General features: G+C 41.9%; 1 long non-coding RNA gene across 1 annotated transcript in view; it reads left to right on the forward strand.

The window, feature by feature from the left end:
• The first annotated feature begins 88 nt into the window (after positions 1 to 88).
• LOC131101828 (uncharacterized) overlaps positions 89 to 8657 on the forward strand; it is an 8983-nt gene continuing 414 nt past the window's right edge. Inside the window, exons 1-5 of the long non-coding RNA XR_009119319.1 lie at positions 89 to 250; positions 330 to 405; positions 743 to 881; positions 5955 to 6212; positions 6965 to 8657. The exon at positions 6965 to 8657 is cut by the window's right edge and continues 414 nt beyond it. This is a non-coding gene — a long non-coding RNA (uncharacterized LOC131101828). The remainder of the gene's footprint in view (positions 251 to 329; positions 406 to 742; positions 882 to 5954; positions 6213 to 6964) is intronic.

An 8657-nucleotide genomic window follows, 5' to 3' on the forward strand; every position in this document is an offset into this window, starting at 1 on the left:
TTAGATCCACCATATTGGTCTCTATGCCATTCTAGATGTTTTCCTTCCTGATCGTAGACAGAGGTTATAGGTTGCTTTGCAGATAAATGTGGTGTGTTGATTGAGAATTCACCCTGGTGACATTTTGATGTGTATATTCATATATTTGGAATATTTTCCAGCAATGTCAACCCGAGTGTCACCTTGATAGAAGCTCCCTGGAGGCACAGACAGGAATCTCAAACTGTGTTGTTATTCAGCTGAGACTAAAGTAAGTATATATCTAGATATGATGTTAAAGACACGATGCTGGTGGAAACCATCATGAGTGCGTCTGTTTGCCTTTTAAGAAAATGCTTTAGTGACAACACGTCTCTTGGGAGCTACAAATGGAAGCTGTAATGTCGGAACAAAGACTCAACTTGGGTAGATAAGTTGTTTTACTTTTAGGAACCTTGTTACACTGGGAAAAGAGTATACTCAACATGCATTATTTTTTTGTTGCTTCTTGAGGTCAGGTCTCAAAGCATATGAATACACTTGTGTACACATGTTTTCCTGCATGCAAATCACTGTTTTGCACCATTGTAGGTGTGGTTTAGAGCCTCTCTGATATGCCAGTCAAAAGATGAGGCAGTTTGTGACTTCAAAGTGGGAGAAAGTAGTTCACAAGCAGCCTCAGTCTTTCGGCAGACAGGTTCACCTGTAAAGCCTCTTAAAAGACTTAATCCGGTTAATTCACAATGTAAGTCTGTTTGCACAGTTCTCATCCACAGCCAGAAGCTCATCCTTCCCTGAGTTTGTCTTCAACAAGCTGAGCTGGAAATGTCTTCACATCAGGGACGTCATCTGAGTACATGGCAAAGGTGCGTCATTGGATATTTGGATAATTCTGGGATATGGTGAGTATGCAAGTTCCAAACATTTGTAAACCTGCTAAACTACACACGAAAGCCAAAATGAATTCAATTCCACAGAGGCGATATTGAGTGCATGATTCCATTGTATTTTCCGAGAGGCTGTTTAAGATGAGTAAATGTAGGTATGTGCTTGTGTTTTATGTTCTTCCTGAACTCCACCCAATCCCAATCCTCTTTTCCCCCCACAAAGGGTATTTCTTTACTGTTTCCCAGCTGTCCCCCGCCGTGAGTTATGGCACTCTGTGTTTCATTGAGCGATTCTGATGAGGTTATGAGCGAGCCAAGGACAAAGTTATCTCTCCTCTGGCCAACAGAAACACAGAGTTTATTAGCCTTCACAGCACTGGACCTCTTTTCTCCATCTAATTCTTCGTTGCTATGCTCCAGCCCTCCACTGTCAAAGCAAATAACGTAGTGAGACAGGAAGAGAGAGAGGGGAGAAAAAAATGAAAAGATGAAAATCCATTACATTGGTGCTTTGACTTGTGGAGCCTATATTGTATGATTCATCTTGAAGCTTGTTCAACTCAAAATAGGCCTATTTACAGAGTTCCATTACAGCGGTAAGAGAGAGAGCGCAGGCAGCAGGTGCGTGCACGTGTTTGATGGGAACTCAAGTCTACAACATTTAATTAAATGACTGCAATGACACGGCCTTCCCTCCACTATTATTCCCACTTGAAAAGAAGGGCAGAGAGTGACTGTGGAAGAGTCTTGCAGTGAAGCCTGAGGCTGATTCGTAATAATGACATCCGCAAGGTGCCCCTTGGGGTACAGCTTTATTCTAACTCATGCAGATGTGCCTGTTCTGTCCCGCTCTTCAATGAGTTTGTTTGGCCATGACTGCAAACATTTCATCTACCTGTATCTATTTATTTATTTATTTTTTTCATCTACCTGTATTTATCTCTCAACTTGAGTGTTCAGTCTTCCGTTTAAATATATTGTTTCCTGTTCCTCACTATATGTTGAGAAGTTTGACACTGGTAAAACAACGCAGAGGTGCAGCATTGATTACATTTATTAGAATTATGAGATTTTTTTTGTAAGGGAAGTTTGAAGGCTTTTTTCTTGAATTTCTCAGTCTTGATATGAATTTGCAGAACAATTAATAATATTAAGTAATATTAAAAGTATTTATGTATATATCCCTAAATAAATAACTTCGACATATACAACTACATGGTCTTGACCTACTGTATGTATCACAATTATAGACTGACATCCAGAATTTAGCATATTTGTAGGTTACTAATGCAATTTAAATGTAATATTCACAAAAATCTTACATGGTGAATAAGTTGCTCCTTTGAGTAGGTTGACAATGGACACACAAACTCACTTGCGGACACATTTTCTGATTAACACATGTATATAGTGTTGTACTCCGGCCACATACTCACTATAATTAACCTGTAGTCTAATCCATCTCACGGCATCTCATCACCTGTCAAAAATACTAACAATTTACTTTGTGTCTTAGTTTGGCCACATTATCAACACAATGCTGTCATGTTTGCATTTAAAGTGGCTAAAATTGAGCTTTACAAACCACAATTTTGTAAGACCTATACATGTTATGTGGCACTGTGAATGCTCCACCTCCTGAAACCTCTATTTGTCACCTTGACGACAGCCTAGGATCAATAATGCATCACCCAACAGATGGGTGACTGGCTGTGCTATCATTTATTACATCTCCACCTCATTTCCCCAACTCAAGTATTAGCAAAGAGAGGTGGAAAGAAGAGATAACAACATCGACGATGGCTCTAACTGAACTAATACAAGAAATATATTTGAACCATATAAATCATGAATACATGCATACTCGCACTCAACATTCACAGTCTTGTTAACCCTTAATTGGTGATAATATATGTATAAATATGCACTAATACGGGTAAAATGTACAGCAAACATGCTCCAATAACTGCAGACTCCGCCGCAGCACATCTATCCAGCAGAGACCAAATAGAGCCCATGTGATCACAACAGTGTATAATGTCGGCAATGTGGCAGTATTTTTCCTTCGAATACAACGTTGCAGGCAAATGAAAAACTTTTCTCACGGTGGCACAGAACCAGGGAGGTTTAATGCAATTCAGAGTTTTTTTTCAAATACAATTCCGACCTTGTTCCTGAATAGATATAAATGTGAAATGTAGCCAACCTACTGCAGTCTGAACAGTCAGGTTGCATATGTCCGACCTATAAGTCATCGAAAGGTGTGTTTTGCCGTGTCAGAGTTGGATAAAGGTACCCACCGACATAGGCAAAAAATATCTTCGAAGGAATAGGCGTTGCAAATAGTTCTCTGTGAAATGCCATAGCCAAAATTCGTACCCTCTTTTTCTTAAACTCCTGATGAAAGCACAAACTGGGGCCATTTATACTTCCATAAACACACAGCAATGAGTGGCATCATGTTTTCAGTATACCTGTCAGTACCCGGACGCATTGTGCTCACATTTTTTTGGGTAATGATCACAAAAAAAAAATCTAATTTCAACCCTCCCCAAAAAATCCCAATTGGTCAAATATATAGCCTGCAATGTAGAGTGTATGGCTTTTCCACTTAAAAGGGCCCACCTCTGTTTGAGATTATGCCACTTCGGACTAAGATCACTTTTTTCTCCTTTTACATTGGTGTTTGTTGTGAGTATGAAACAAAAAGTTAAGCTCAAAGACATTTTAGGAAACTCCAACTGTGCCCAGAGTGGAAGACTTGTTGTGTTTGAGGAAATTCATTTGGGAATGTTTGCTTTCTCAGAACTTGCTTTTCTATCCTTCCACCCATCCATTGTGTCAACTACTAGCCACCCCATGGGAAATGGCAGCGTCATCTTCAAACAAACCAAATGCCCCGGCTGCTGAATGTTCTCCAACCGTTGCAACAACATTTTTACAGCTGCTGATAACTCTGGAAGTGAGGAAACAAATGCTGCCATCTGCAGGGTCTTCTTTGAACTGCAGTGTTCACTCACCTGTACACTTAAAAGGCATACATAAATAAGTTATATTTTACCAAGTTGAGGCACTGCTCAGGATCTAAACCTATGTGGTCCAATTACTTAACCTCCACTATGCCACCCGTAGGGGTAACGTGGCCTTCAAATGTTCTTCTTCTATGAGTGATTTAGTATGTGTGCTGTATATATCTAGTACTCATTTCATCAGTGTTTCCCGTCTTCTATCTGCACAACTCCATCTTACCTCCCCTCCTTTCCTCCCACTCGTTCTGCTTCTCTGTTGATCCGATCGCTCTCCCTCCGCCTTCCCTTCACTGAGCTGCAAGGTGAAGTTAATGTAATTCAATTGCCGCTGCCAGTTGGTTCGTCAGACCACTTTAACATATCAAAAGGTGCTATGCTGGTAGAAAGCACCTCGTTATTCCGACGGAAGAATCAAGCGACGGAGCATTTGCAAATCACAAGGGATGACAGGGACACGGTCAAACATACTCAATGAAAGACATTTGGAGAATATTCAATGTAGGGGGCCAACCGGGATTTGTCTTTGCTCTTTTTGGGTTCATTTCAGCACTTTTCTATCCATACTAGCCCATGTCTTAATGAATATTATAGACAGAAGTGTAACTCTTTATAAACGTATGTGTGTGCCCGAGTCATTCAACAGAACAGGGTGTCTTTGTTGAAATGCAAAGGTCTTGTGAGTGTGTTATCCCCCTGCCGTATATGTTGGAGTATCCATCCAGAACAGAGTGGAAACATTTGATCAGTCCTGCACCATAGTTTAATCCTGTGTATAGGTGCTATAAAAGTATGGACATCAGCTGTGCAGCAATAGTGCCGCTTGTGAGTGATGGCTGCTGCACATGTGCCCCCATAAATGTGCTTGCTTTGACATACCGTGTCTCTCACCTCCAACATCCACAACACACACTGCCTATCTCATTCCCTATTGATGCATCAACTCTTAACTCCAAAATCGTGACCTCCCAGTGCTCTCGGCTACACCGGCACATCTGTAACTCACGCTGATGTGCAAACGCTTGCCTTGCAAGTGCCCACGCCTACTGGCACCCCACCCCGTTTGTGAGACAGGCCATGTGTCAACAGCTGACAAGCTCTGGGCAGAGATTCCATCTTGTCGTGATACGCAAAGTGAGTGTGTGCTGTAAAGCTGCCATGCCACCACATTCTTCCTGCCACCAAATTGCAAGTGGAGGAATAGAAGAAAACCTGGCAGAACATCAAGGTAGAAGGGGGTGACTGAACTTACCTTCTTATCCTCTGTTGGTATTGTTGTTAGGGGTTATTGATGTCATTGACCAGACTGAGTGAGGACAGGGGGAAATCTATTGTGGAAGAAGGTTTTCTTTCTCTAAAATGGAGGCATCAGTAAAGGCAGCCAAGTTGCACTCATGTCTCTTCGGTCAACTTATTGATCGTAAGTTAAACGTAATTGAACGAGACTGGGCTCAGTCTGGAGAGGAGACGGCTGTGGCTTTCTTGTTCTGCAGAGTGCAAGTCTTATTCTAGCTACTCCTTCCGGCTTTTCTATTTACTTTACTGCTTGGTGTCATTTGCTGACCAGTACAGGTTGTCCTAACACGTGTGGTCGGCTCCCTTTCACCTGTGATTCTGAACAGTACAAACAGTTGAAAATGAATGAGTGAACTTTCATTTACTTGCAGTTGATTTGAACAAATACAGTATTTCTATTCATTCATAGCTAATGTGCTAATTAAGGTCAGACTGATTTGTAGTGACAACTTCTTGTCGCAAGGATGGAAAACAGTAAATGACAGGTATCCCGTCCTGTCGTGGGACTCATAAAGTCAAAATATTGATCATAATCTCTTAGGTGCCTACAAACTTGTGGAAATGATTTTGGGGGTGACAGAATGTTGAAATGAGGTAGAGTGGAGGAGAAGGTGAGGTGGGGAGCAAATGGTATGAGAAAGGAATCAGAAAGAAGGAATAACCAGGAAATTTGAATGTAATGGACAGTCATGACATAGAATAGCATGAAAATCAAAATCATGCATACATTCACTTATGTGTATTTTTGTGTATCCCTCTCTCACAGGCTGTGGCGAACTCCTCCTTTGTCCGGCGATGCCTCCTCCTGACAAACCAACACACTTCTTCCGTCCAACAAGCAGTGACAGAGCCCATTGCCAGCGTTACACCAAAGCTATCACCAACCCAGTCAATCACAGCAAAACATCTCTGGGAAACACACTCTGTCAACTCATTCCTGCAAGACATTGCCTCAATCAGAGTGGCTTCCAGCACTGCAAAGGACAAGGTCAAGCATGGGGAGTCAACTCTGTCCCACTACAGAGTAGGACTGTTTCCATCAACAAGGACACTTGTGTGTGTGGGCGAGCTTGTGGGTGTGTGTTGTGGGTGTGTGTTCTCTTTGGGGTATTCACACATCCCAAATCATGCATGGTTTTCATGTGAGATAGATCAGGTCGTTTGTAGGAAGATGACACTTGTTAAAAGTTGCATCAAACAGATTTTAGAAAAATCAAGAGTTGGCCTGATTAGTAATTCAAACTGAGTGTGTCCAAAGTGTGGTGCAGAGGCCACTTGGGGACTATAGCCGGTAGCTTTCACTATTGTTGATCGTAGTATGGAGCTACATAAGCATGAATGTGAGTAGCGTATCACTTATGTACTCATGTTGTCAATCAGTTGATCCAAAATTGGTCTACTGCTCGAAAAACTATTTAATGTTCCAGTTTTAGTACGACTGTAGTTATTAGTTTACTCGTATATATATATACTCGTACTTAGTTCCAGTTCACTCATTCAACAACAGCTTGTGTGTCACATGCATGTGGTTTGGATCAGAAGATACTGTACTCTGCTTCGCTTATCTCATACAAATGGAGGCATGCAAACTGGCAAGTGACAAATCTGCTGTCATACATGCAGATGATCTATCTTGTAAAGTCCACTAGTTTGTTGGTTGTTGACACATGGTGGAAATTATGTGTATTTCTACTTTTATTTACTCATATTAGCAGTTTTTCACACAGTGTGTACAATATTAGAAAAAATTCCAGTACTAATGTTTTTTTGTTTCAGGATCTGTGCCGACTATCCTCCATTTGCTCTTGGTAGACCTCCTATCTCCATTCCTGCTCCAGGAGATTATTCCAGGTACGATCCAACTGGTTACAGTATTAGTTGTTTGGCATAATACCATTCATAATGTGACCACCTTGGCAAGTTGTTCAGGGCAGCAGAGCTCAACCTGCATGGCTTGCGACCCAGGACGTGGCCAAAGTGGACATACAGTGGTGTGGTTTGAAGAACAGCCGACACCCACATTTATTAGCGTGTGTGCACTTGTACCTCCCCATGTTCCTCAGGAACATGTAGCCCAGCAGGTGGCTAAGATGGGACCTGGGTTTTTGGGCCTTTCGAGAGAGGAGGAATCTTCCTCGGGTGAGCTTCAATCCCATGTTCTATGTTGACACCATAGGGTTGTCTCGGGGTGTGCCAGGCAAGCTTCAAGCTTGTAATCAAGTGGTGACAGGCTTTGAATTGTTTTGTTATGGTGGATCACAAGCAATGAAATGTAAATTGGATGGATTACAATCACTACAATGAGCAAAGGTTGTTCAAAATACCAGGAATGCTGTTAGGGGTGTAGCAGAGAAACTGGACGCTTCTCTTATAGTCTAATGGCTAGAGTTCATGAGTTCACTTATTCATGGAATGGGTGAGTTATAGTTACCTTCTTTAGCTGTTTGTGCTCAAAATAACTTGAAAAGTTCGGAATGGATTTGGATGACATTTTCAGGAAATTGATGGTTAAATAGTGCAACAAATCAGCTTCGTGTCAGGCACACTGTGTTATAGGAAGGGACCAGTCCAGCTGAGACGATGCCAACCTGGGGGCAGTCGTCGAGGAAGGAGCAGTTCCAGAGCGTCCAGGTGACAGGTGGGAAAAAGATTGGAGGACCATCTACATCCTGTGACAGGCCAGGACACCAAATGTACCGAGTTTCCATGAGAAAAGCCCCTAATCGCAAAGAGTCCCACCAGATGACATTGTGCTGTTGGAAGAAAGGGACTGAAGATGGGCAACTCCGTTCTTACAGAGACCCAATAATCCTCTGGACGGTGATAATTCACACACATCCTTCCCCCACCCCCAAATAGGATGTGTGACACCCTGATTGACTCCAGGTATCTGCACTCACAGCCCTTCCCCTTCCATCGACATTCCCCAATCCCCATTCCTTTTTCCCCATGCCTCATCAACGCCATCGGTCATTGGAGGACAATTCAACTGAGAAGGAAGCGAAACGGAAGCCAAGAATGCTACAGCCTCACATGGTCCATTTCCCCGTTTCCCCTCACACCACAATCTTGACCCACTGAACACTGCCCTCTCATACATTGCCCTGTTTCAGAAACATTGGTGAAATGTTTGAAACATGGAATGTTTTTCAAAAAACATTTGGATGTCCAGGGTTATTTGGGTTATCATGTGTCTCTTTCATCGTAGTTAAGCTACGGCCTCCAAATTTATAATTGGCTTCCTCAAATTAAACTTCATTATTGACTATAGTTTTTTCCTCTAATGGGAATAAAATTAATGGGTTTCACTGGTTTATGTTTAATGTTAGTCCTATTAGAAACAGAGGCACTTATCTGAACATATTCCATATGTGAGGTTGTAGTGATTTCATACAGCATACAGCATTTCATACAAAATACAGTTTCATACAGCAGGGAGAATTGTGTAACTGAACTGTTTTCTTGTAAA

This window comes from Doryrhamphus excisus, chromosome 14 (assembly GCF_030265055.1).
Source record: "Doryrhamphus excisus isolate RoL2022-K1 chromosome 14, RoL_Dexc_1.0, whole genome shotgun sequence".
Taxonomy (NCBI): Eukaryota; Metazoa; Chordata; class Actinopteri; order Syngnathiformes; family Syngnathidae; genus Doryrhamphus; species Doryrhamphus excisus.